Below are 27,901 nucleotides of genomic sequence, written 5' to 3' on the forward strand. Positions count from 1 at the left end.
CCGCAGGAGGGGCGCGGGCGTGGAGGGCGTGGGCAGGGGGCGGGGCGAGCCCCGCAGACTGAGTGCTCCGGGGAGCTGTCAGTGTCAGGCTCTGGGAGAGAGGAAGTGATCGCTCCCGGAGGAGCGCGAGCCGAGCGGCCGGCGCAGCGTGAGACAGCACATCCTGCCCGCGCCGGCCCCGCCACCTTCGGGAGCCGCCTGCACCAACGCTGCCGCCGCCCAGGAGCCGCCGCCGGCTCGGGGAGCCCAGTTCCGCCGCTGCCGAGCGCGTCCAGGTAAACTGGAGCGGGATGTCGCCGCTCCCCGGACGGCCACCTCCGCACCTCTCCCCAACCCTCCCCACCCCGGTGTCGTCTGCGCTGGGAACCAGGCTGGAGCCGAGGCCCCTGCAGCCGCAGCCGGACCCTTGTCCTGGCCCCCTGCCCAGGCTCCTGCGTGCTCCGCTGAGCCCGAAGGCGGCCAAAGCCCCCCAGTGACACCCCCCTCTCGGCAGAGCCGAGAGACTAGGGCAGAGAAGGAAGGGTCGTGGTGTCACCACCTGGTCGCCCACCTTGTGGGCTGGGAAGGGCGTCCCAGTGCGCCCCGCCTCGGTCTTCCCAGGGGGAGCAGTGGGCGAGCGGCGTTGAAATCTGCACCCCTCTGGGCCACCGGCTGACTGCCCCTGGAGGAGGGGGAAAGCTGCAGAGGGAGGGGAAAGGATGCTGTTTGATTACATTTCGAGCTGTCTGCAAAGCTCTTAGATGCTGTCACTACCCTGCAAGTCGGAGGGAGCGAATTCACTTCCAGCAGGGCATTAATTAAACACTTCAAAGCGAGAAGATGCCAGTTTCTCTCTGCTGCGAAAAAGTGTGGCTGGGGGATGTTGTTTTGGTAAACACCTTCACGGCCGCCTGGCTCTCCTTCCCCCGCTCCCATTCGGAATCGCTCTGGCCTTATAAATCCGTGCGTCGTCATCATAAGGGCAGTGATCCTGGCAGCGCTGATGGGAACTGAGTGTGCGGGAGTCTCATGACTTGTACCTTGGCTAATAAGATTAAACAGAAGCCCAGGATCAGGACAGGAAATTACATAGGAGATCAGAGACTCAACAACATGCAGAAGATGGAATATATTCGCTATTCTGGCCTCTACTAATCCTAGGTAAGGGGCAGGAACAAGTAGCCAGCCATTTTCTTGCTTGGAATGCCTTTCAAGTGGGCATTGTAGACTTATTGTAGTTCAGAGTTGTGAAGAATTGCTTCCAAATATTCCAGATTAGCAAAAAGTGTAGCTAACAGTAAGGCATAGGCAACTGCAGGTGACAATCCAATGCCTGATGTTAACACAGACATGGGTAACCAGTCTGTGTACATACTTTAATTGTGGAAATTATAGAGATATACATTGATCAGTGTTAGTAAATTTGAAAAGGGAATATTCAGTGCAATTTGCAAGCTGAGGGTACTGGTGAGAATGTAATACTACCTCTAATTATTTAAAATGCCAAGTTTGTTCAAAAAGGTTTGGTGTGGAAAAAGGGGTCCTAACTCAGCTCTTTTGATCATATTTCTCAATAAAATAAAATCTGAAACACCTGCCACTGAGTTACCACATGTTCTCTTCATAAGAACTAACTCTCGAATATTTGTTTAGGTCTGAGGATCCAGTGCTCCAAGACCCATTCCTCTTAAAACCTCTAGCACCATCCTTGGGAAGTTTTTAGAATACAGTTGGGGGTCGGTCGAATGCAGGCTTTTCCAGCCTGTCAAGCTCTTCGCCCTGTTTCTGGCCCACAGCATCTCAGCATTTTACTTTGTCTTCCTTGTCTCAGGCCTCAGATACAAATGCACTTGCTTCCTCCTTCTTTGGACCTCTGAGATGCTGCAGCCGCTGGTGCACAGTCCCCTGGAGGAGGAGGGGCTGGCTTGCAGTCCTTCCCCACCCCCAGCCTTTCCTCCCTCTTTGCTATTGAAAACATGCATGATTGTTTTACTGTTAAAGCTTTAGGTAAATCACCAGTAGGGATATGAGCAGAGAAAATAAACTCGACCCGCAGGAAAAGGGGCAGAGTTCTTAAAGTAGTGGTCCATAGTCTTCAGTTTCTGACTAACTTCGAAGAGAGTAAGAAGAAGTCACTTGGCATTTCAGTCACCACGTTTTATATCTCAGAGAAGGCTCTAGGGTCTTTCTTCCCAATCCCTCTGCTTCCAAAAATACTCCTTCCCGAGTCTACATTTAATAAATGAGCCTTGCCTTTGATGACAGTGCTGAGTCAAGGATCCAGCCTGGGTGCTGCTCTGTCCATAAAAACAGCGATGTAGACCAGTCTTGTAAAATGCATGCCAAATCTGAAATCTAGGTACCCCTCTCAGTACAGACAGTGTGCACCGGCTTCATCCTGTTACTGTTTTCTCCAGTTTCTTTGTTGTTTAACGTAGCATCAAATGAAAAGGTCACATGCATCTGTTTCAAAATCTGTTTCAAACAAATATATTCCTTCATTACTTTATTCTCCCTACACTTGAAACAAAGATTGATAACAGTAGCTAAAATATATTGAGCACTTTACCAGGCATTGCATTTTAAAATACTTTCACAGGTGTTAACTTATTTAAACATCACAAAAATCTTATGAGGCAGATATTGTTTGTAATCCTGTTTTACAGATGAGGAAACTAAGACACAAAGGTGTCAAGTAACTTTTGCTCAGCTACTAAGTTGAGCAAGGCAGCATTTGAATCAAGGCCTGACTCCAGGCCAGGAGTTTTAACCTCTCTCTTCTGTACTATAAAACAATTACACTGGTTAATTTTCATATATTGAATACCAAGCTCTTCTCTTATCTCATTTTAATTCTTATATTAATCCTATGAAGTAGACATTATTATCCATATTTTCCAAATAATTAAATGAGTTAAATGACATACTCAACATCATTTAATAAATGGCAGAGGTAGGATTCAAATGAGATCTCTCCAAAGACTCTAAAACTAGGACCCATCCATTTTGGCTATTGTGCTGTGTGAGAGACAAAAAAGCGAGTGTATGTCTGTATCTTTCAGGTTTGCTCTCCAATTTCAGTGTGATCCATTGTTATTTTCTTAAAGCCACAAGTATAGCCGCACTTTTTGCCAGTTGATTGGTAACTGTGAATAATATATGCACACTCAAAGTAGACCCATGGCCCCTTAAAATAAATTATGGCATTGTTTTTGTCTCCTTAATGAAAGTAGCTATTATACTTTGTGGATCTCAAATGCTGTGTAAATAGTTGCTACCTTAATCAGGGATCTCTTTTACTAGAAATCTTTGTGGCTTCTGCATCCCCTAGAGCATGTGAGAACATATATTCTCCTGGGAACTGTGCTGGAACTAGGAACTTCTAGAGTTGACTTTTTTGTTTTGAGAGTTAACTCAAATTAATTCAACTCTCATTTCTCTTCTTTGCAATGTATAAACCCTTGACGAGGTCCATGTAAAAGTTATTCCTCTTGACTGGGCACAGTAGCTTACACCTGTAACCTCAGCACTTTGGGAAGCCAAGGCAGACCAATCACTTGAGGCCAGGAGTTAGAGACCAGGCTGGAGGCTCGTGCCTGTAATCCCAGGCTACTCGGGAGGCTGAGACAGGACAATCACTTGAGGCCAGGATTTAGAGACCAGGCTGGAGGCTCGTGCCTGTAATCCCAGGCTACTCGGGAGGCTGAGACAGGACAATCACTTGAGCCCAGGAGGCAGAGGTTGCGGTGAGACAAGATTGCACCACTGCAGTTCAGCCTGGGCGACAGACCAAGGCCCTGTCTTAAAAAAAAAAAAAATTATTCCTCTTGACAGAGACTTTTCATCAATATCCTGGACTTGTGTTCCTTGATTCCTCTCTGAGTGAGGCCTGGACCCAGAATCTCAGAGTGAAGTTTCCATCGTAACATAGATACCTCTGCCTAGGTGCTAATCCTCATGAGCTCACATATTCATAAAACATCCTTGATTCTTTGTTGGAGGAACCTTCTTAAACAAAAACCCATAGATACTGTAAAAGGGAGGCATACGAATGGTTTTCAGATGGTCACTGAACCCACTAAAATTGATGCAAATTTTCATGCATTTGTGCATAAATGTAGTTTTCTAGGGAAAAAATGGGGATATTGCTAACTAAAAATACAGGAAGAATCACTGGTTTACATATGCTGTTTAAAAAAGGGGAGAGGAGCAGAGGTCACTCTGCTGAAATGTATCGAAGACAAAGCCAAGCTATCCTACCAGTGGCAGCCAAAAATAAAATGTTCTTGGCTATCAGGACATTTTTGTGGCATTTCACCAGGAGTCCAGGTGGCAGGTATAGCAAACATCAACTGACACTGAATCAGGCCTGCAACTGAGTCAGGCCTCCAGGCGTGGCAGGCAGTCCTAGCTTGGCTTGTCATTCATTGAGAATCTCCCCTGTGCATAATCAGTGCTTTATAGATGTGTTAGTTCATTGAATCATCCCAACATCCCTGTAAGGTGGACATTTTTCTCTTTCTTTGACAAACAAGGAGATGCTTGGAGGGATTAAGTCACTTGGTCAAGGCCATATGGAGCCAGATAGTGGAAGGGCTGGATTTGAAATGCAGGTGGGCCTGATTCCAAAGTCTGTTTCTTCTCTTCCTACCATAGCTCATTGTTTCTCTGCCTGTGTGGGACACCAAAAAAAGTATTGTTTAGTGTAGCTTTTTATTGTGGCAGGACTAAGAGTCCCTCAAGAAATATGTTCACACACTGATAGGAAAAGCCTAAAATATTATCAAAGGAACAACAACAAGTTGTATGTCTCCTAGAGTGGCAGAAGAAAAGCAAGCCCTGCTTTAACTTAAGGTGAGTTGAAACTCCACACTTTTGCTTCCCCCATCGCCAGGTGTCTTGCCGAGTACCAAATGCACAGCAGCCCCCACCTAACACAGCCTGAAAACTATCTTGCAGGGGTAACTGTAAATCAAAACTTTATTCACTGCAAAGATGAATTTACTTTAAGGCTGTTCTGTCCTCTGAGGCTTCCCTGATACAGCAGCTGTGTCATGATCCGGAACACTGACTTGCTTCTAAATCCTGGGAGGGCCACTACTTACCAGATGACTTACGTGCTCTTTAGTTTTCAGTTCATACTGGTCTTGAAATCCTCTTTAGCAGCTGTTCTTGCTTCCAAATTATTATTTAAGCGCTAACAGTTTTCCGCTTACCTATATTCTTGCTATGATCGCATAGAACAACCCACTGTTTCATTTTGGGGGTTCAGAACAGCTAATGCCATCAATGTGGCAAACACACAAAGCAGAAATTTCGGTCAGAGTTGAGGGTATTCATAATAAAAATAATGAATCTCAAGCACTATAGAGGACGATTGTACTTGATCAACAGACCTGCCTGGTAACCGTTCCAGTGTGCTTCATTATGCTTTAACTCAGTGCTCTTCCAACATTTTTTTTTCTCTTTTATAATCCCTCAAGAATTTTTTAAAAATTCTGCAGCTCCATCACCTCCACACATTTAAGGTTACATCTAATGCTTTTCATCATAAATTTATAGAATCACAATTAATGTGATTTTCAGAATGTTGTAAACTTTGGCAGCTAAAAATAAAACCGTGACATCATTCTTTGAATCCAATTAAAATCTAAATACCAACTTCAATTTAAAATGTATGTGAAGAAGCTCTTTTCACAAAGGGATGCTTTTATATCTTGCAGTTAAGCACCACAGTAAAATTTGGGATTTCTTGGGGTTTTGTTTGTTTGTTTAGTTTATATTTGTCTTTAACCTTATATGGCAGAAGGCATTTTGTGAAAATGGAGATGGAAAAAGGGGCCCCGAATAATTCTACAACCACAGGCACATTCTCCGGTAGACAGTTTTAGGAAAACATACAGGCAAAAGCTGCGGATCTGGAAATTAATGCCATTAACTTTTCCCTTGCCTGCAGGCTCTTTAGAAAGCCACTGTGGAGGCCAGGGGTATGCAGATGCCAGTTTGAAGATTGCACATTTATCTAGCACAGGTGCTGTGTGTTATGGGTCAGTGTGGCACAGCTACTGGCAGTCAGGCCCATTGCCTTTTGTGTATGGGACTCAAATTAGAGGTGAGTAGGGCCAGAAGGAGCTGCACAGAGGCTGGTCCCATTTTCTGCTCTCAAGTAGTGGTGACTGGGAATAGCTGTCTTTTATCTTTCTTCTATTTAATGATTTTCAGTACAAGATGGGCTCATTCCAGTGCTTTCTTTTCTTTTTAGTTTTATTTATTTGTTTATTTATTTATTTACAAACAGGGTCTTACTCTGTTGCTTAGGCTGGAGTGCAGTGGCATGATCATAACTCACTGCAACTCCAACTCCTGGGCTCAAGCAGTTCTCCCAACTCATCCTTCCAAGTAACTGGGACTACAGGCATGTCCCACCACACCAGCTAGTTAAAAAAAATTTTTTTTCATAGGGATGGAGTCTTGTTGTGTTGCCCAGGCTGGTCTTGAACTTGTGGCTTCCAGCAGTCCTTCTGCCTCAGCCTCCTAAGTGTTGGGATTACAGGCGTGAGCCATTGCACCTGACCCCAGCAAGTTTTTAGATCAGTTGTTCTTAGCCAGGAGCAATTGTCTTCTCCAGGGGACATTTGACAATGTCTGGAGACATTTTTTATTATCTCAATTGGGGAAAAGGGCTGGCATCTAGTGGGTAGAGGTTGGGACTGCTGCTGAACATGCCACAAAGCACAAGACAGCTTCCACAACAAAGAATTATCTGACCCAAAATGTCAATGATGCCGAAATTATGAAACTCTGCTTTAGAAGTTCTAGTTTTCTCATTGAAATCTTCCCTGTTTAAATAATTTAAGTCAATTTTTTTGTCTTTACAAGATAGTAAAAAGCACAACATCTAAGAGCATCTAGGAGGCATGATAAAGTAATGAGAAGAAGAGATCAGATATCCCACTTACTGACTGTGTGAGCCTCAGTTTCTTCGTCTGTAAAATGGGGAAAATGATGCCTGGCTTGCAAAGTTATTGTGAGGATTGCAGACAATCAGTGTACAGGCCCCAGTCATGGTACATGCTAAATACCATAATTCTTTTTACGATCAAACAGCAATTATGTCACTCTCTAGTTTATCTGGGATGTGTGTGATCTTGCCTTCCTTTGAACCAAAGGTATGCTTTGTTTTTTTATAACAAAAAATTGTCTTGATTTGAATTTACTCATTGACGTTCGTCTTTCTCCTAGACTTTAGGCTCCTTCAGACATCATTGTGTCTTCCAGCAGAGAACCTTACACATGGTGAATACTCAACAAGCTTTTGTTGACCTGAAATATTAGCCAGAATAAATCCTACTTAATTTTCCTTTTCTTATAAGACTGAGTTCTTTTTCCCCTTGGAGCATTTTAATGTGTTTAGTAAAAACATTCACTTCCTGAAATGTAGCGCCCATTTTGTGTCTGTGCCCAAGATGAATGTGTGCTTGGTAATACCTAGAATCCTGGAAGTCTTGCTTTCCTGAATCAGGATCATGCAGAGCATTTCTGCTGGGGGAAGGGGAGTCTTGAGGAGGACAATATTTCATTGAAGAAATGACGGGCAGCATGGTTTGAATCTGGTGTTTTCCTTTTTGAACCCCTTAGGCTAATCCTTTTCATCTGGCTTTGGTCTGACACTGTCCGATGAGCAGTCCAGTACATTGGCTTCTTTCTGGTAGAAGGGACATTTTGATTCCTTACCAGGTTTATATTTTATTCTAATGTCCAAAGTGAAGCGAAGTAATGAGTATATTTTCATTGAATAAATGAAATATTCATTCATTCTAATGAATAAATGATGACACAACGTTATACATCCTTTGCCTACAATCACTTAATCACTTCCCCCACTTTTTTTTTTTTCCTTTTGAGACGGAGTCTCTGTCGCCCAGGCTGGAGTGCAGTGGCATGATCTTGGCTCACTGCAAGCTCTGCCTCCAGGGTTCATGCTATTCTCCTGCCTCAGCCTCCCGAGTAGCTGGGACTACAGGCGCCCACCACCACACCCGGCTAATTTTTTTTTTTTTTTTGTATTTTTAGTAGAGACGGGGTTTCACCATGTTAGCCAGGATGGTCTCGATCTCCTGACCTCGTGATCCGCCTGCCTCAGCCTCCCAAAGTGCTGGGATTACAGGTGTGAGCCACCACGCCCGGCCTCACTTTCCCTTTTAGAATACATGCTAGATTGTTTACTCTGACCTGAAATAGTACCCATTTCTTTGTCAAGATGAAGACTTCACTAATTGTAATGGAAAGAAGTCCTCTCTTTCTGAATGCAGTTTTAGATCCTACAGCACACCATGTGGAAGCCTTTAAAAGTTTATCAAGTTGTTGAATGTTAAAATGAGCCTGAGTGCGGGGGATGACCCTGAGACTCTGTCTCAGAACCAACTTGTGGAATGTCAGTTGGTGGGTTTGGATGATGGAAAGGGAAGCAGGCCCTGTGGGGAATGTGTGTTTTGACACAATGTTCCCTTTTAAAACAACGGTGCGTCTACTGTTTCACCATCTGCCCGTTAGTATCAATATAGCAAGAGGTTGTGGGAATTGGTGTGTATTTTGTGGAAGAAAGAATAACAAAAAAAAAAAAAAAAAAAAAAACCTTCTCTGCCTGCTTCCTTGAAAAGTGTGACTTTGTTCACTTTCAGAAGGTATAGGTTACAGCTGATTTGGAAAGAGGATCCTCCCTCTTTGAATGCCTTCAGGCTCAGAGGAAAATGAGAATCTATTTGGGTAAGTTAAAAATGCCAAACTAAATCTCCCAATGCAAATATGGACCACCCAGGGACATTGTAAAAGGCCAGATTTGGGGTTTTGAATATTTACACATTTTCTTGCCTCCTATTTTAAGCTTTTTAATATTTGTCAAATGCTGCTGAAAAGTAATTGGCATATCAAGCAAGGGTGAAATCCCATATCTTATGCCAGAGAATTTAAAGCCAGGGGAACTGTGCTCATTTTCCTTGAGTATCCCTTGTTTTTAAAAATGAAGAAATGTGAGTTCAAAAAATTCTAAGACAATAAATTAGAGACCTTAAAGTAGATAGAAAAGTTGGTTACAAAACTATTGTCGAGGAGGAGGAAGATATACTTTCTTTGAGTGCTCCCTTTCCCTGGTATAGTCTGCCCTGACTGAGCCATTTTTCTCAGTAAATTGGGCAAAAGTCCATTTTTGACGATGGGTCAGGGTACTGGAAACATCACCCTATAACACCGTCAACACCACCGCTACCTTCCCAAATGCTGGAAAGGCAGATCTGGGCAGCACATGGAAAAAGTGTTTTCTAAACTTCCTGGAGGAAAATACAGAAAGTTGCTTTAACCAGGGCACATGCTCTGGAGACTGTGTGGTTAATAATGACATTTAGTACTTTCTTATTCTTTACACCCTCCTCACGGGGCATTCCACAGCACTTTAAGATGGGGATGGTAAAGGAGGGGTGCTTGAAGATGTCAACGCTGTCAGGGAAGGTGAAAAGTAACCAGAATTCCGACTCACTGGAGTGAATTTGATCAGGCTAGGCTGTGTCATGATGCAACAACAACTAACTGCCAACCTCAGTGGACCAACACAACAAAAAAATTTTCTTGGCCATGTTACATGTCCAGTGTGGGTCAACAAGGGTCTGTGTTCACCATGTTCACTCAGAGGCCCATGCTGCATGAGGCTTCCTCTTGATATATACTTTTACAATCCCTGTGGTAAATTGCATACTGCATATTAAACCTCCTGGAAGTGACATATGACACCTCTACTCATGTTTCATGAGCCAAAAGCAGTTGTGTGGCCATTCCTGACTACAGTGGCATCCTTAAGTGTAGTCCTATGGGAAGGGAACTGGAATTTTCATAATAAACTCAAATGACTATGGAAGGGAAGGACTTCCATGAAGTCTGCCTATTCCTGCTAATAACTACAGTCTCTATGGGGCACCCCTAGGGACACTGACTGATATGTAACCACATATGTAGTGGTTTCAGCCACCAACTCTACAAGTGAATTGGGAGAGTTCCCTGAGCCATTTGTGGGACTTGCAATAGAGGTGTTGCTCATTTGCTCAGCCACTGCAGGCTCAAACCCTGTATGGGATGGGGAGCATGCAGACAGGCAGGTGCAGGAGCCAGAATGAGCACTTTTGGGCCCCAGCCCCATGGTAGCATCGAGGGATGCATTGTAATTAATGCTCTTTTAGCAGTTATTGTCCGTAGATGGCTAAGTATTAAACCAGCTTGTGCAGAGATAAGGTGACAGCCTTTTACACCCTGTCCTCTTGGTACCTGCATACTTGTCCGGCATCCAGGAAGAATCAGGTCACACATGGACTTGAAGGATGGTGAACACAGTGGTTTTATTGAGTGGTGGAGGTTGCTCTCAGTGGGATGAATGGGGAGCTGGAAAGGGGATGGAGTGGGAAGATGATCTGCCCCTGGAGTTCAGCCATCCTGTGGCCAGTCAGCTCTCTGACCTTCCCCAGCCGAACTCCTCTCGATGTTCAGATGTCCCTTCTCTTCTATCCTTCTCTGCTGCTCCTCTCTGCCACTCTGCCACTCTTCTGCTCATGGAGCCTGAGGTTTGGGGTTTTTGTGGGTACAGGATGGGGGCATGGCAGACCAGAGTGGTTTTAGAAAAGGCGACATTTGGGCATGAAAACAGAAATGCCTGTTCCCATTTAGGGCCGTTGGTTTCCAGGCTTGAGGGTGGAGCGTTTGCTGGGAACCACCCTCTTCTACCCAGTATTTCCTTGCCTCCTGTCCATATCACTAACACCTGAATGAATGCCCATTAAAATACAAAATGCATTTGCATGATTTTAGCATCATAAGGAATAACAGGTTCCCAGAAAACTGAGCTTACAAATATAAATTTTACTGATAATGAATAAAAGAAATACATATGGGGTGAAAATTAGCTTCCTTCCGTAGTTGTTCAATTCTAGTCAAGAATATTCATTTAGAACTTATGGAATGCCAGCCATGAGTGAGACTGAGTGCTTGGTGGGAACATGAAAATGAAAAAGTTACAGATCGTAGGGGCCAATGTCTAATGGAGGGAAAATAGAATAATTTATTACCTACAATGTGATTATATGTTATCAGATATCAAATGATTATCACATATGTTAAAATGGGATAAATGCCTCAGAGATATAACAAAGTACAATGTGGATTCAAAGAAGGGTAGTGATTAATAATTAAGTGAATAATCACTTCTTTCAATTTGCAGACTGACCAGACATCAGTGTTACACAGACAAAAACATTTCAATTAATGTTTTACCTTCATCCTCCTCTTTTGTTTTTAGACCTGATTTGATAACAGAAAAAATGTGATTATGGTTAAGAGGTAGTATAAAAGCATGACCTCTGGAAATAAGATTCAAAGCTGAGTTTCACCATTTACTAGCTATGCAATCTTGACAAGTTAACTTTGCTTGCCTGTACCTAATTTTCTTCATCTGTAAAACAGGATTCATAATAATAGTATCTACTTCCTAGTGTTGTGCTGTGGTTTGAAAGAATAAATCCCACTTAATTTTCCATTTCTTACAGGATTTAATTTTTTCCCCTTGGATCATTTTGAAATGCTTAGTACAAACATTGACTTCCTGAAATGTACCACCTCTTGTGTGTCTGGGCCCCAAATGGATGTGGGCTTAGTAATTCCTGGGATTCTGGAAGACTTGCCTTCCTGAATTAGGATCGTGGGAGTGTTTCAGGGTCAGATGTTCAGTCAGTATTTTCCCTGGTCTAGAGAGCTCTAGAGTGTCAATCTGGCTTCTATTCTGATAGATCTGGTAATTCAGGTCTATCGGGGGTCCATTTCCTAACTCCCCTGTTCCCACCCCCGCACTTCAAAGTCATGTTAAATTAAATTAAAATTTAATGTGGTATAAATGAATTGTGACTGAATCATGGAGGCATTCTGCTTGTTTGATTCCAGAATGTTAAAATGTCCATGTGCTTGGGGCCAGTGCCGTAGCAAAGGACTGACGAGCTAGAGTCTGGGTATGATGGAGGGGAGTCCGTGAAGCTCATCTTGGTAGATGCTCACCTTCTCTCCCCTCTGTTTTTTCTTTGCCTCCCCCACCCACTCCTTGAATGCAAAGTGGGGGCAACTTGAGGTGATGCTGCAGAGCTTGTGGGCTGTAAGCTGGCGAAGGGGTGGGCATGAAGACTCTGTCTTTGGCAAATAGTTATGAGGACACTTACCTGCTGTAGCCCAAACTTGTGAAAAAGAGAGTTAATATCCATGTAATAGAGAACCTTTGATTGGTTCAAGCTGTTCAAAAAATGGGCTGGGCTGTCTGTGAGGTAGGGAGTTCCCAATGCCTAGGGAAGTTCAAGCATGTCACCTCCTGTGAACATTGTCTGTGAACAGACTTATCAGTGAGAGGTCAGAGAAGCTCTGGTAATTTCTACATAGTTTTCCTCAAAATTTAAGAATCTCTGATCCTTTTTAATGAGACAGAACTTTGTATTATTCTTTCTTTTGGCCAGGTTCTGCCATTCACTTGGGGCCAGCATAAACAAGGGGGCAGGTGCCAAATTGGGAAAATGTAACAACTTTTGCCTATTTCCTTTCCCATGGGACTGTTTAAATTGTAACATTCATTCATTTGTGCCTTCAAAAAACATTTATAAATTCCTCCTGCCAGACAATGGGAATGCTATAGTAACTTCAGGGAGTTTAACAGCCTGTGACAGCCATTAAAAACAAATAAGAGGTCTGGAGCAGTGGCTCATGCCTGTAATCCCAGGCTGAGGCAGGTAGATTGCTTGAGTTCAGGAGTTCGAGACCAGCCTGGACAACATGTTAAAACCCCGTCTCTACCAAAAAATACAAAAAATTAGCCAGGCATGGTGGTGCGCATCTGTGGTCCCAGCTACTTAGGAGGCTGAGGTGGGATGATCACTTGAGTCTGGAAGGCGGAGGTTGCAGTGAGCCAAGATTGCGCCATTGCACTCCAGCCTGGGCGACACAGTGAGACTCTATCTCAAACAAACAAACAAACAAGCAAAAACCAAGAAATGTTGCTAACTTAATTCCAACTTGACCAAGCCACCATGCATTTAATGGCTCATTCTTTCACCAAATCCTTTATTCATTCATTCACTCAGTAATCTCCTAATGTACTCTGATGGTTTTTATAATCTGATCCTCCTTCCCAAAAACAGAGGGTAGACAAATATGCCATTTCAAAGGTATGTGCCAGAAACCCCCAATACCATATACATATATATTGTATATAATTAACAAAATCTATGCCTTCATTGCAACTTTATATATATATACTGTTGTATATATATGTGTATGTGTATATATATGTGTGTATGTATATATATATGTGTGTATGTGTATATATATATATATATTATATATAACAATATGAGGAACAGAAAATGGAGAGATTACTAGGGGTATAGAGTTCTCACCCTGAATGCGTATCTTATGCAAAGAATGTATGTATTGCAAATGCTAAGGTATCTATTTTGAACACTTAATTTCTCACTCATTCTATACAGCAAAAGTGTGATATGTAAGAAAAGTGTTAATTCCAGTAGTTTTCCTTGATTAGCACATTTGAATAGACTGAATTGGTTTAACATGGAAATTCTTGATATTTTTTCAAGACTCTTACATGTTCTAAAAATAAATAACTTTCTTCTGAAGCAGGGCAGGACCAAAGGGCAGAAAAAAATAGCCCTGGGTCAGTTATGTCCTGAGAGTGTGGCACCAAACATTCCCCTTTCCAACTTGTTCCCCATTGCGCCCTGCCACCTCAAACCCATTTGACCATATGCTACAGTCCCATTGAACTGTGCTATTCCCCAAACATCGGCCACTTCCATAGGAAATGATCCCCAGTTCCCATCCTACTCGCATGCCAATGTCTGGCTCTCACTGCTCCTCCTTTAGGAAGCCCCCTCTGTGCTCCAGTTCTTGCAAGCACTCTTTAGTATGTTATACCTTTGTCACGCATGTATCCCATTTCACCTGCAATGTTGTTAGTGTTTTCAGACCCTCCCATATTACATGCTTTTTGAGACAGACTCTATATTGATCATTTGTGTAAGTCCCACAGTACCCAGAACAGCACTGTGTGCTTTGTAGGGGCTCAGTAAAAAGACTCATTATACCGAATTAACATAAAGATAAATTTAGCATCGTGGAGCCAACTACTTAGGCTTCCTGACTCTTAGCAAATTAAAAATTTTGGTTGATTAGTGTGCTTCTCCCTGCTTTAGAAACATATGGAGGACCTTGCTCAGAAACCCAAGGTAGTCTCCCATTTCCTTCCATCAAGGTAAATTATCCCATCCTCCTTCCCCTTGGCCCCACCACTCCATTCCTGCAAAGTGTCACTGTGTAGCAGGGACTGGAGCAGTGGGGAGAAATGCGCTCTGATCTGCTAAAGGAGTTTGGGGTTATGTGACTGTATATGGACATGTGTGTGGGTACACACTCATGTGCTGAAAATAACCCGGTGACACTCTTGAGCATCAACATTCTTACCTGTAGTCAGCTATCATACTGCAGCTGATCAGGACCAGCAGTTAGCTATACAGATGGGCAGAATTAAGGTCTGAATCTTAGTTTTGAGAGTCTAGATGTTAGATTGTTCTTAGGTAGCCCACATTCTCTAGCAACTTACTGATGGGTAAACATGCAACCCAATGTAAGTATATGTTATATGTTAGGTCCCCAACATAAAATGCCAACTTACTAACTTTGCCAAGAGAAACCTAACTTCCCACTGGATCACAATGCCCTTGCTTATAGGTCAGTATTCTGAACTCTGCTGAGAACTTGAGTTTCTGGGCCCTTGGTTTGGGCTAGGCATGGCTGGGACAGGACTAGTGTGAGGTTATTAAGGATAATCTTAAAGGCTGAGTCTAGAGGCAACCTGGGCATTGAAAAATCAAGCTGGTGGTCCAATTATGTTAATACATTCAAAAGGGCTGGGAAGGGAGGCAGAATCTAGGTGTGGCAATAATATGGCAATTGAGGGCACCAAAACAAAGCAAAAGGGTTGAGAGGGAGGGTGGGGAAACAGATCTAGGGGAATCCTAAAGCCAATGGAGTGTTGACACTTTTTATAGTACATAAGGCTAGGAACAGGGAAAGGAGTTCACTCAGACACATTTTTTGCAGCCATATTTATTCATTCATTCAACAAATATTATCTACTCTGACCAGTCACTATCCTAAGTATTGCCAATACATCGGTGAATAATATGGACAAAATCTATGCCTTCATTGGAGCTTAACGTCTAAAAGGAGAGACAAACAATAAAAAATACTGAAATGTTAAGTCTAATATATATAATGAAGAAAAACTTAAGGCAGCAGAAAAGATGGCAATGCAGGGACAGTGGGTGGGGAATTGTTTGCTATTTTAAATAGAATGGTCAAGTAAGACCTCAATGCGATTAAATTTGGACTAAGTCTTGAAGAAGCAAGCCATTCAGATATGTAGGGGAAAATGCGTAACAGGCAGAGGGAATAGGAGGTGCAAAGACCCTGAGGTGGGTGTGTACCTGATGTGTTTGAGGAACAGTTAGTAGGCCAGAATGTCTGGGGATGAGATCAGGAAAGTGATAGGGTTGTGTTGTGTAGGGCCATGGAGGCTATTACAAGGAATTTGGCTTTTACTCTGAAATGGGAGCCATTGGAGAACTTTTTGCAGAGAAGTGACGTGACTTGACTTGTGTTTTAATCCATTACTATAGCAGCTGTGTGGGAATGGGCTGCAAGGGAGGCCAAAGATAGAAATGAGAAGACCCATTAGGGGGCTTCTGCAGAAATATGGATGACAGATGATGGTGGCTTTGACAGGGTGATAGCAGGGTAGGTGGTGAAAAGTGGACAGATCCTGGAAATGTTTGGAAGGAAGAGATAATTTGCTGATAGATTGGATGTGGGTTTGATGGAAAGGGAAATCAGGGATGGCTCCAAGACTTTTGGCCTGAGTAGCCGGAAGCAGTTGCCTTTGAAGTGGGGAAGATCAAAAGCTGGATGCACATGAAGCCAGAGTCCAGGGAACATTTATCACAGCTAGTGCTTCCAGGTGGTGTGCTGGCGCCATTGAGGTGACTCTCCTACCAGACACACAGGAAGGGTGATGTGAGTTGGTCAGGGCGATGTCAGTTGGTCAGGACGCCTTTTCACGGCACACACTGGGGAAAACCTGAAAACTTCGTCCCCTTTTTTGTATGGTTTAAGACTCTGTTCTCCTTCTATTGTAATAGGTTTTGCAGTTGATTACCACTAATTATGTGGTGGTGGAGAAATCACTTTTATGTCTCCACTCTGCTACTTCCCAAGGCTGTGATTGGGTGGGAAAGGTATAATTGCAGTACCATTCAATAAAGCAATGTTCTGGAATATGGGGCAACCTGACAGGTAGAAAAGGAGGCAGATGTATTCATGTAAATTATTACATACTTTGGATATTTTGTGACCCCTTAGCATGCATGGTCTTGAAAATTTAGATATAATTCTTCCTCCATTTTAATTCTTTCTTCCAGAATTGGTTTTCTTTAAAAGCTAATGTATACATGCCTTGCATCCTATTTTCACTCAAAGTGACAGATGGTTGAAACCGACTCTAGCTACATTTTTTAAAAAGTCTTGAATTTAAAAAAATACACATGAGTATCAGAAGGGTTTAAGCCTTTTAGAACTGGTTGAGAAATCTGCTCTGAATGCTGCTTCATACCACTGAGTTATCCATTCGTGTACAAAATGCTGTGTGCTGGGCCAGGGTAGGGAATTTGCAGCCAAGCTTTTCAGATGGGTATTTGCTTTCTAAAACGAATATAAAGGTTGTGCTGATGGGGCAAATAGCAAATATCCAAATCCAAGAGCGGCATTTAGCATTTGTGTTGACATGGTCTGCAGGGAATATGTGATGGTCTTGCATTTCAGGCAGTATTGATTTTCTACACTCTTATCTGCATAGTAAGGTAGCTGGAAAAGTTGATTAATCTTTCAAGAACAGCCACTTTGATGTGTTTGTACTTTGGAGTATTGAGGGACTTATTTTATGTTTTTTTCTCTTTAATCGTCTGGTAGATTCAAACAAATAGAGTGGAGTTTGCTTTGGTCATTCTGTGATACAGTTTTCCTGCCAGTGCTCTGTGAATGGATTACAGGTTCCATGTATACCCAATGTTAATTTCTTGGCAGCACTCAAGGTAGTCAGAGCCTGGTAAGTCTCCTGTGGTAGTGAACACCTTTCTCTGTTCACCCTAACATACCTTGCAAATGTCATCATGATCTGTGGGTGTCATGATATGCAAAATGTTGGCTGAGAAAGGATAAAGGTAGAGATAAATTTAGAATTAAAAATTTTTCAGTTTAAGAATTGATGTAGCTCAATATATTTCAAAAGTTTAACTGCAAGTAACAATTATAAATAATATGTGTATGTAACAGTAAATGCATGTATGTGTGTCCAAAACAAGTTTCTTACCATGTGCAGTGCATTCTAATAATTCTAACCTGTTATATCACAGAAATGGCTGCCTGTGACCACTGACTTGATTTTGTAACTCACCAGTGGGTTGCAACCCATGTTTTAAAAGGCTGATGTAGAGTGAATTACACACTAGGAATTAATTATCTTGTCTTGTGCTTGCTCAGATCCTTCTGTGTTTCCCTTCTGCGTACAGAGAAGTTCAGACCCCCTTAAAGCATGGCATAGCCAACTTTTGGCTATAGGGTGACCAATTTGGCCAGGTTTGCCTGGGACTTTCCTGGTTCTAGCACTGTACATCCTGTGTCCTGTGTATCTCTTTATTTATGTGCAAACTAAGATGGTTGGTCACTCAGTCTTTGGAATCTGGTCTCTGACTGCCTTTCCATTTGCGTCTTCCTCCACCCCATTTTGTACTCAGTGTTCCATCCATATCTCATTACTTGTCCCACAAACTGGTCATTCTTCTTACCTCCCACCTTTGTCCATGCTTCCCCCTCTGCCTGGGATGCACCTCTCACCTGTGCTTTCCTCAGGTCTGGTGTTCCTCCATTCTGATTTGTTGAGTCACCTACTTTTTGGAAACTTTCTTTCATTGCTTTCTTGTGAGCAAGGTGGTAACCATAGACTACATGGACTTATGGAATCTTTAGTAACTCTGTGTTTTCCTCAGCTGTCATATTCTTTATCATCTGTTGAACAAACATTAGAAGGAAAACTGCTGACATAAAGTGGGTGACTATGGCGAAGAAAGAATACAAGATAAGTAGAATAAATCAATAGAGATGATATGGCCAACAGAGTGGGGCAAGAGAAGATGCAAAAAAACACAACTACGGGCTTATGCAGTGGCTAAGTGGCTAAGAGCATCTGCTGTGGAGAATTTGGGTTTGAATCCTGGATCTTCACATGCCAAAGTTGTTTGCTTTGGTTGTGAGGATAGAGTATTACCTTAGAGGCCTCTTCTCTGCATGTGCTTTTCCACTCATCATGACCCCAACAGGGATTGGTGGTCCTTAAAATTAGGTAGGCTTAATTACAGATTCATACGTATTTTGTATTAAATTTGAGAGAGAATTAAGTGGTCTTAAGATGTGAAGATATTCTTAATTTATAGTTTTAGAAGATTAGAATAAATTGATTTTTTGTGAGCATGTGTAATGCTGATCTATTTTAGGAAAATCTAATTTTACTTTATTATCTGAATTAAATAATATTTAAATTTATTATTGAAATTAAAATTATTCCTTCATTGTGATTAATGTATCTTGATAGAAATTTCCTTTAATATGATAGTTTAAATTTGTGCTCACTTGGGGGTTGCAAAAACAGCTGGATGGCTTAAATTTGCCTGCATCCTCTATCGAGAGAGACTGCCCACTTCAGGCAGGCCTACTGGCCCATGTTGTCTTGATTTAGCTTTGTTGCACAGAGAATCTGGCTCCTTTATAATACAGCAGGCCAAGGACTCAGAGTCAAAGCTAAAGCTAGTCATGTCTAAAGATTTGCTTGTTATCAGTTATTTTAAAGATCAGTCTGCCAGGTTACCTGAGAGTAGTTTATTTTTAGACATGTTCATTTATCATCTTAGCAACTCAGAGAAAACAGCTCCAAGCGCAATAGATGGCTCTGTTCTAAAGCATAGATTATTTTTACATCACTGTTAAAGAGAAAGCCCAGCCATCAACATGATAATTTATCCTCAAGGAATTTGGGGCAATAAATTCAAGACTGCTGAATTTATTCGTTGAGATAATCAATAGAGATTGTCAATTATAAATTAATGGATTTTGCTAAATCATCCTTTTAGAGTCGGAAAACAGAGATTAAAAATGTAAATCAGGCAGGAAAAATTATATCAATAGATATATAATGGTAGTGATTTAGTAAAAGATAGTTGAATGGATGAGACAATGTTAGGAGTATGTGTTTGTTGCACATTTGTACTAATGAGTGAGACAATGGCTCTCCCCCGCCATTCCCTATGGGAAGAAAGATTTGTTGCATAATGAGGAAAAATTTCTCTGATTTTGGTCCTTTAAAAGCATAGAATGCTGAGTCAATTTATTGATGATTGGAAAGTTCTCAAAATTTTAGTGAAAATATGCACAATATGGACATAATGTCTCCAATAGTTGTTTAGCAATTCAAGAGACATTTATTGAGCACTCAGTGCTAGGCACTAAGGTACAGAAGTAAATTAGACATGGCCCCTGTCTTAAGAGCTTTAAGTCTAACAGGAGGAGAAGAATCACATTAACAGAGTATAGTCATGCACTATGGTACATGTTCCAGCAGAACTACGTGCAGGGTACTCTAACAGCACCGGTGAGGGGTGCATGATCCAGTCTTGTGCTGGGATTTAGACATGGTACCCCAAAATAAGGCACCTTAGCATATTGAATATTTTAAGCTGAAGGAATTTGAGAAATGGCACGTACAGGAAGGTCTCTCTGACTGTCCCCTCCCCTTCTCTGAAGCAAGTCAAAGGACCCTCATGTGAGAGGGAGGGTGCATCCTTATCTCTGAAAACACAGGATACAGAGAGGAATCTGAATGAAGAGGCCAGGCTATGCTTCCCCTAGTTGCTACTCTTAGATAATACTCGTTTTGGCCAGTCAGTGTTTTCCCCACAACTCTTCATTCTTCATGAAGCCTACTACGAAAGCATTCAGGTTTAACTGTTTCTTTGGGTCTTCATTTCCTTATGAAGCCTCCCATGCCATGTAAAACTTACATTAAATAAATTTTGTATGATTTTCTCCTTCTAATCTGTCTTTCATTACAGGAGTCTCAGCCAATGAACCTAAGATAAGTAGAAGGAAAAGATATTTTTCCTCCTCCACACTGGATGCCCTAGGAAGGCTTTCTGGAGGGGATGTGATTGAGTTGAGACAGAAAGATGAATAGGGGGCATCAGGTTAAACATGGTGAGAAAAACATTTCTGGAATTTGCAAAGGTACAAAGGCAAAAAAACCCACTTGGTATGCGCCAGTAAATTGTGAACTAGGGAGTGGAAGGATATATGGATGGAGAGGTGGGAAATAAGAGCATCTCATGTGCCCATGGTAAGGAGTTGGGACATATTTTCTAACAGTGTTTTAAACAGTGTTCTGTCACCCAAATCTGATGGGTACACTACCATCAGATTTGGTGATAGAAAGCTCGCCCTGATATTGCGTGGAGGACGTATCATCAGGGCGCAAGTTTAGCAGAGGAAGATGAGTTAGGAGAGTATTGCAATTGTCAGAAGCAATGATGAAGACTGGCCTCATGCAATGTGAAAGGACATGGATCAGAGAGGGCAAGCTGGTAAATATTAGGTGGTCAAATTGGGAGGACTTGAAAATTGGTTGTGGGGTGTGGTGAGTTTGAGGATTTGGGGCTGACCAAGGAAAAGACAGATGGCAGCATTACAAAACAGCTTTATTGGGTGGTACTTGGACAGGACTGGATGAGAGGAAGTCTCTCGTGGCAGACCTCCCAAAGACAGCAGCATGAGGCCACCACCCAGAAGTGGAAGAGGAAAAGGGAACTCCCAGGGCAGAAGGGAATGGAAGTTGCGGCCTATGGGTCTAGGTGATGTTGCTCAGCTGCAAGGTGGGGAGTCTCTGGGTCAGAGAGTTCCAAAGAGCAACAGCAGTTTAGAATTATTTCTATAGCCACAGGGTTTATATTATCTATGGCTAGCAGATGTTGGTTGCACACAGAGTCTAAATGGCTAAAAATATGCTTATTTGAACTCTATTTTAACCAATTGGATGTGTGAGAATTTGTGTTTTATGCCAGTGGGTTATGAGCTAATGGTCCCAGCCTGCTGTGAAGAAGTAAACAGCATAGGGACCAATGTCCAGGGGCCATCTTTAACCCATTTATGTAACAGGCAATACTTACTCAGCGCCTACTATGTGCCCAATGTGATGCTGAAGAGCCACCGTGTGAGTTCCAAAGGAAGCTGTGTGATGCTCTATGGAGGATCCACTGCTTTCTATGTGCTCCTTGGGGGTGCCGCTTGAGATGGAGCAGCTCCTTTCTACGTTTTGGAACCTCTAGGCGCACAGATGCATAATTTCCTGTTATATAAAGTGCAGTCATGGTAGCTTTCTTTGTTTGGCTTCTTTGCCTGATACTTGGCCTAAGTATATGATTTATCTTTCCTATCTGTTTTGACCTAAGGTTGTGTGTTTCCTGAGGATACTGTTGCAAGGCCTTACTTCTTTCTTCATGTAGTTATCCTTGTGACAGTGCCTAGAGGGCTCCCATCTCCTTTCTTCTGATTCTGTTTTCCGGTTCCTCTTCTGCCCTAATTCCCAGTGACCCAATTCCAAAATACTGCTCTCTAGTTGTCCAAACTGTTCCATCTTTAGTTTTATACTCTTTCAAGGATTCTACTTGAGATTCTCATTTCCTAAGGACTCTTGATATCATCTGAGTGTTTCTTGAAGGAAGATACTCTAAGAAATGAATGGCTGATTCTGTTAATTGGGGAACAGTTTCCTTTCCAAAGAGAAGCATATTGAATCTCTAAATTGGTGGAATGCACCATAGGGGTCAGAAATTAAACAAAAATTTTCCAAACTTTTTGGCAAAGATGACAGTGGCTTTTGAGTCCTTTAAGATTTAAGAGCTCTCATCTCTACTCTGTTAACTAGATGAGAGGGCAGAGACCCTATGGATTGATTTTTCTCTCTAGCATAATGGGCCTCTGTACTGAGGGCTCGAGAGCCTCTCCTGTTTAATGTGCTGCAATTGCCAATGCTCAAGTTACAGTTAAAGTAGTACAATTTGGGTAGCTCAGAATCATAAAACAGTGAAAATAGGACTAGAGACAATATGTAGACACAACAGTCTTAAATACATGTCACAAATTCAGCAAGAGTGATACTAAAGGCTTAATTTTATAAAAATTTCTGAATTTCCTAGTCAAGAATTTACCCAATATGAATAAAATTGAGAGGAACCTAGAAAAATCAACATAATGTTTCAACTGTGTGTGTGGATTGAGATAGATTTTCCTCCAAAATAGTAGTTCTCTACAGCCACAAATAGGTCCTTCCTATGTAAATGAAACTCCTGCAGTGCTTGGGACTACCCAGTATTGGCTTTGATGAGGTGTATGGGAATTTCAGAGGAACGCTTTTCCTTCTGGTGTCAGCTCTCTCATGCAATTTACATGTGATGCCACCAGGTGGTGATACAGAGGGATAGCAAGATTGGACCGGAAGTAGGCTGATCAGCATCCATCATAACGGCTTTTTGTTTAAGAGCTTTCTTTGGATTTAAATTAGTAAAATCTTGAATAAGTAAACACTGAAAGGCAAGCATTATTTAATGAAAGTGCCCAATAATGAGGAAGTCTGACATTTCCATTTTAACTCTTCCATTTAATGGTTGTAAATGTGTATGACTATATCTGTTTCCCTATTTATGGGTAAAATGCTGGTACTGGATTATATAATCCTTGAAGTTCTCGTTTTGAAATGAACATGTATAATTGTAATTATTAAAGCAGTCTATTAGTGCTATTCACAATAGCAAAGACAGCGACTCAACCTAAATGCCCATTAATGGTAGACTGGATAAAGAAAATGTGGTGTATGTATGCCATGGAATATGATGCAGCCATAAAAAAGAACGAGATCATGTCCTTTGCAGAAACATGGATGGAGCTGGAGGCCATTATCCTTAGCAAACTAACGCAGGAATGGAAAACCAAATACCAGATGTTCTTACTTGTAAGTGGGAGCTAAATGATGAGAAGGTATAGACACATAGAGGGGAACAATACACACTGGGCCCTGTTGAAGGGTGGAGGGTGGGAGTAGGGAGAGGATCAAGAAAAATAACTAGTGGGAATTAGGCTTAATACCTGGGGGATAAAATAATCCATAAAACAAGCCCCCATGTCACAAATTTATATAAGAAACCTGCACATGTACCCCTGAACTTAAAAATAAAAGTTAAATTTAAAAAAGTAAAATGAATTAAAAATGCCTCTGTGAACAAAGATGATGGTTTGCAAACTCCTCAGTGATATGAAGAAGCCTACCAGATATAATTGAGGTCTGTAAAAATCACCCTTTGTTTTCTCTTGTAAAATTAAATATAATTAAGACCAAAAAAAAAGCAGCCTACAGCAAAATTAGGACAAAGGAATAAAAAAAATCACACAAACATAAATCTATAGTTCATTAACAACTGTCTTACTTCACTTTACAACCAGGCTAATGCCCATTTGTGTGTGTGTGTGTTTAGTGAGGGGAGAAGGAGAATGGGGAATGAAAAGTGGCTTCTCAGTTAGTCTTCCTTACCTGTTACCTGGCTTAGGCAAGTGAGAAATCTTTCACACATTGTTCTATGGGGTCTCTCTCTCTCTCTCTCTTTCTTTCCTTCTTTCTTTCTTGACGGAGTTTCACTCTTGTTGCTCAGGCTGGAGTGCAATGGCGCGATCTTGGTTCACTGCAACCTCCACCTCCCAGGTTCAAGTGATTCTCCTGCCTCAGCCTTCCCGAGTAGCTGGGATTACAGGCGCATGCCACCATGCTCTATAGGGTATTTTCTTTAAGGCCTTGCTTTCCTCCTAACTCTAGTTTTCTTTATGCTGTATCTAGAAGTCTTACTCAGATCTCCCAGGTATTTTTAAATCATAGTTTGTGGAATTTTTGACTCTAACTTGAATGTTTAATGCTGAGTGATTTTGTTAGTCTGCCTTTCACTATTTCTTTTCCTAAAAAAAGCCTGAACTCCCTCTGTTTAGATTAGTTATATAAACACTTAGCAAAATTTTGTCAAGTAAATGTCTCTGTAGGCTTTAGAATCAACTCTATCTTATCAGAATTAGGTTAAGTCACAGTTGACTTAACCTAAGCTGGGGAACCCCTAGGGGTTCCCCAGAAACATTAGGGATCTGTAAGGTCAAAGCTATTTTCATAATAACACTAAAATGTTATCTGTCTTTTCTACTGTGTTGACATTTGCAATGATGATATTAAAGCAATCATGGGTAAAACTGCTGGTATTCTAACGTGATTTGAGGCAGTAGCACCAAACTGTACTAGTAGTGGCCCAAATTTCACTGCTACATGCACAGTTTTTAAAAAAATAACTCAGCTTCACTTAAGAATGTCCTTCATAAAGCAGAAAAAAAATTAGTTACATTAAATGTCTACTCTTGGGTATATGTCTTACTGTGTGACAAATGGGAACACGCAAAGCCTTCTGCTACCAACCAAGTAGTTGTCTTGAGGAAAAACATTTGTACAGTAATTTGAATTGTGAGCTAAACTAGTGGCCTTAAAAAAAAAGAAACACTATTTTTTACATGAACAACTGACAAGCTAGGGTGATTCAGACTTCAGTATTTGGTAGACATTTTCTCAAAAATCAATGGTGTGAGTTTGTCACTTCAAGAACACAACTGACAATATTTCTTGCTAATGATAAAGTTTGAGCTTTCAAGCAAAAATTAGAATTTTGGGCCATCCTGAGCTTGACAGTTTTATGTCACCTAAAGACTTCTGAAAAGATTGGCGATGAAGTTACTAAATTTGATTTTCAGATATAATATAATGTGTCAATATTTGGAAGGTCTGCATGATTTATTATTTTCCAGTTACATTTTCCAAGTAACCTATTCATGACATTATAAAATCATACATGAGTAAAAGATTGATTCAACATTTAGGATAGACCAATGGATTTTAATGTAACAGAGTACAAAAAGTTCATTGATTGATATGGTTTCATATTCACATTGCCGCTGACCTTTAAGAAACTATTTGTTGACTTTTGGTATAATAGTGAAGAATATCCACAATTACCTGAAGAGGCTGTTAAAATATTCCTCCTTTTTCAGATTACATATCTGTGTGAGGCCAGATTTTCTTCATATACTTTAACTAAAATAACATATCACAACAGATTGAATGCAGAAGCAGCTATAAGAAAGCATTTGACTTCTATTAAACCAGATGTTAAAAAGATATGTGAAAATGTAAAAGAATTATACTCATCTTACTTTTTTTTTTGTCTTGGAAATTGTATGTTTTTTTCACAAAATGTTAATAAATAACATGTATGTTGTTATTTTAAAATAATTAAATACTTAAAGTTTTATCAGTTTTGATTTTTAACATGATCAATGTTAATAGATAACCTACATAAAAACATAAACTAAAGCTCTTTGAAGTCCTTGATAATTTTTAAGGGTATAACAGGGTACTGAGATAAAAATGTTTGAGAACTGCTCTTCTGTGGTATTAGTAGAACAGTCCTGAGCATCGTCCTACTATAAGGTGGATTTTATTTAAAATTTTGTTTTCATAGTGTACTGATGGCTGCAAAAATTTAGAAAATAACCCTCCTTTCACCGGCCAACTCCCTCCTGAGATGTCTATCACCCTCTTTTTTTTTGACTGAGCTATAGCTGTAAAAGTGGGCTCACAGTGGTCGTCTGTATCATCCCTTGGCCTCCCATCCAAGTGGAAAGAGGCAGCTGCATTTTATGAGACACTAAGCAGGTGAAGTGGGGCTGTGAAAGATCAAATTTCTTACACGTATCTGTGGCAGATGAAAAGTTCAATACATGATAGTGAAGAGCTGACAAGAGCAATTGTTTTCAGGCAGGAAAAGAAAACTTATTTCTGGGTATTTTTTCAATAAGTCTGGCAACAGCTGGGCAGTGATTTAAACCTCCTAGGATTCTGACTTTAAGCTTAAAAATACATTTGCATATGCCAGCATTAGGAATGGAATCCCAAACGGCTGCCAACTTAGACAACCGAAAGGAAATAGAGATCTATATTGTTCAAAAGCTAAGCTTTGGGAGGTGCTGTTACTCTGCAGCTGTGTAAACAGAACTAAACCCTTTGCATCTCCTCTGCTAGACACTTTGTTCTAAATAGGACCAAACTATACCATGATGATATGTGCAGAAATAAAATGAAGGTGATAGAGCTCATTGTTGGGTTCGAGAAAAGCTGGACATTTTCCTTTCTCTATGGATATATGCAGACATAAGAAATGTAAAGGAGATGTAGGGGAACCTGGCAAGGCAAGAGAAGATGTGAAATTGATTTTAGTTTTATTTCCTCCCTCCTCAGTATCCACATTTCTTTCTCTCATGTTTTCCTGCCTCCCTCCTCTCCCCATTTTTTCCTCTATTGAAACTGAGGGGCCGGGTGTGGTGGCTCATGCTTATAACCCCAGCGAAGGCCCAGGCAGGAGGATCACCTGAGATCAGGAGTTCAAGACCAGCCTGGCCAACATGGCGAAACCCCATCTCTATCAAAAAATACAAAAATTAGCCGGGCCCAGTAGCACGCACCTGTAGTCCCAGCTACTCGGGAGGCTGAGGCAGGAGAGTCGCTTGAACCCAGGAGGTGGAGGTTGCAGTGAGCCGAGATCGGGCCACTGCACTGCAGCCTGGGTGACAGAGCAAGACTCTGTCCCAGAAAAAAAAGAAGAAACTTAGGACCGTGAGCCATTTGTATAATGGAACAGCAGGAGAGACCTTCCCTGTAACTAACTTCCTAACTAGAGAAGAAACCATGTCTTCATATACCAACCCATCCTCTGGGGGAAGTGGGTAAGGTGCAGGGGATGCCTGCTGGGGACAGCTTGATATGTAATTCTTATGTTCAGAAGAAAAAATTGAGAAGTTTTCTTTTTTTTTTACTGTTGAGTTAAATGACTACACTTAATTTTTTTAAAAGTTTTTTTTTTTTTTGAGTCGCATCCCTTTTCCCACATGCCTTCCATTTTATAACCCATTTAGATAGAGAAGCTCCTACTACTTGCTCTGAAGTGTTTTAGAATGGCTAGGAACACAGATTGGATTTCCTTACTTTAAATGTATTGCTATTAAATCAGTAACGTCCCATGTCTTTCATGTAATTCTCACAGTAACATTTTTTAAATGATTGCAGTGAACTTTGAGTGATGACATGGTTATTGAATTAGGGTGCAATTGGTGATGTGGGCAAGAGTGGGCAGGGTAAACTAATGGTAATAATGATAGAAAAGGAAGAGGAGAAGGAGGAGAAGGAGAAACAACTTTTCTTGGGTATTTAGTATTTGCCAGGCATAATGTTTAGCTCTTTACTTATATTGACTCATTCGTTTGGATCAAAAGAATGACAGCTTACTAGATCAGAGATGTGCTGAAGCCAAAGTGATCAAAACTGAGACATTTGGGAGGATGAGTGGAGATGAGCTGTAGTGACAACACTAAGCAGAGGATAAAGGGTAAATCAAAGAACAAAAGGAAAATCAGTAGTAGAGAGCTGAAATTTGAAAAAATGTAGCAGGCTCTAGGGATTTGTGTATGGAGTCTAGGGTAAATGTAGTAGCTGATTTGAACTTTGAGACATCTGTTTTGGGGTGAGTATAACTTGGCTTGACAAAGAAAG

At 41.3% G+C, this 27,901-nt stretch overlaps 1 protein-coding gene across 6 annotated transcripts in view; it reads left to right on the top strand.

Annotated features, from left to right (window-relative positions):
• DYNC1I1 (dynein cytoplasmic 1 intermediate chain 1) overlaps nt 1-27,901 on the top strand; it is a 326,092-nt gene continuing 298,191 nt past the window's right edge. For 2 of the 6 annotated variants that reach the window (XM_034964487.2, XM_034964488.2), the window contains exon 1: nt 4-275. The gene's annotated coding sequence lies outside the window, so the exon portion shown is untranslated. Of the gene's footprint in view, nt 276-27,901 lie in introns of all 6 variants that reach the window. The other 4 variants (XM_003809703.5, XM_003809702.5, XM_003809701.4 and 1 more) reach the window with 4 other exon arrangements.

This window comes from Pan paniscus, chromosome 6 (genome assembly GCF_029289425.2).
Source record: "Pan paniscus chromosome 6, NHGRI_mPanPan1-v2.0_pri, whole genome shotgun sequence".
In the NCBI taxonomy this organism is placed as follows: Eukaryota; Metazoa; Chordata; class Mammalia; order Primates; family Hominidae; genus Pan; species Pan paniscus.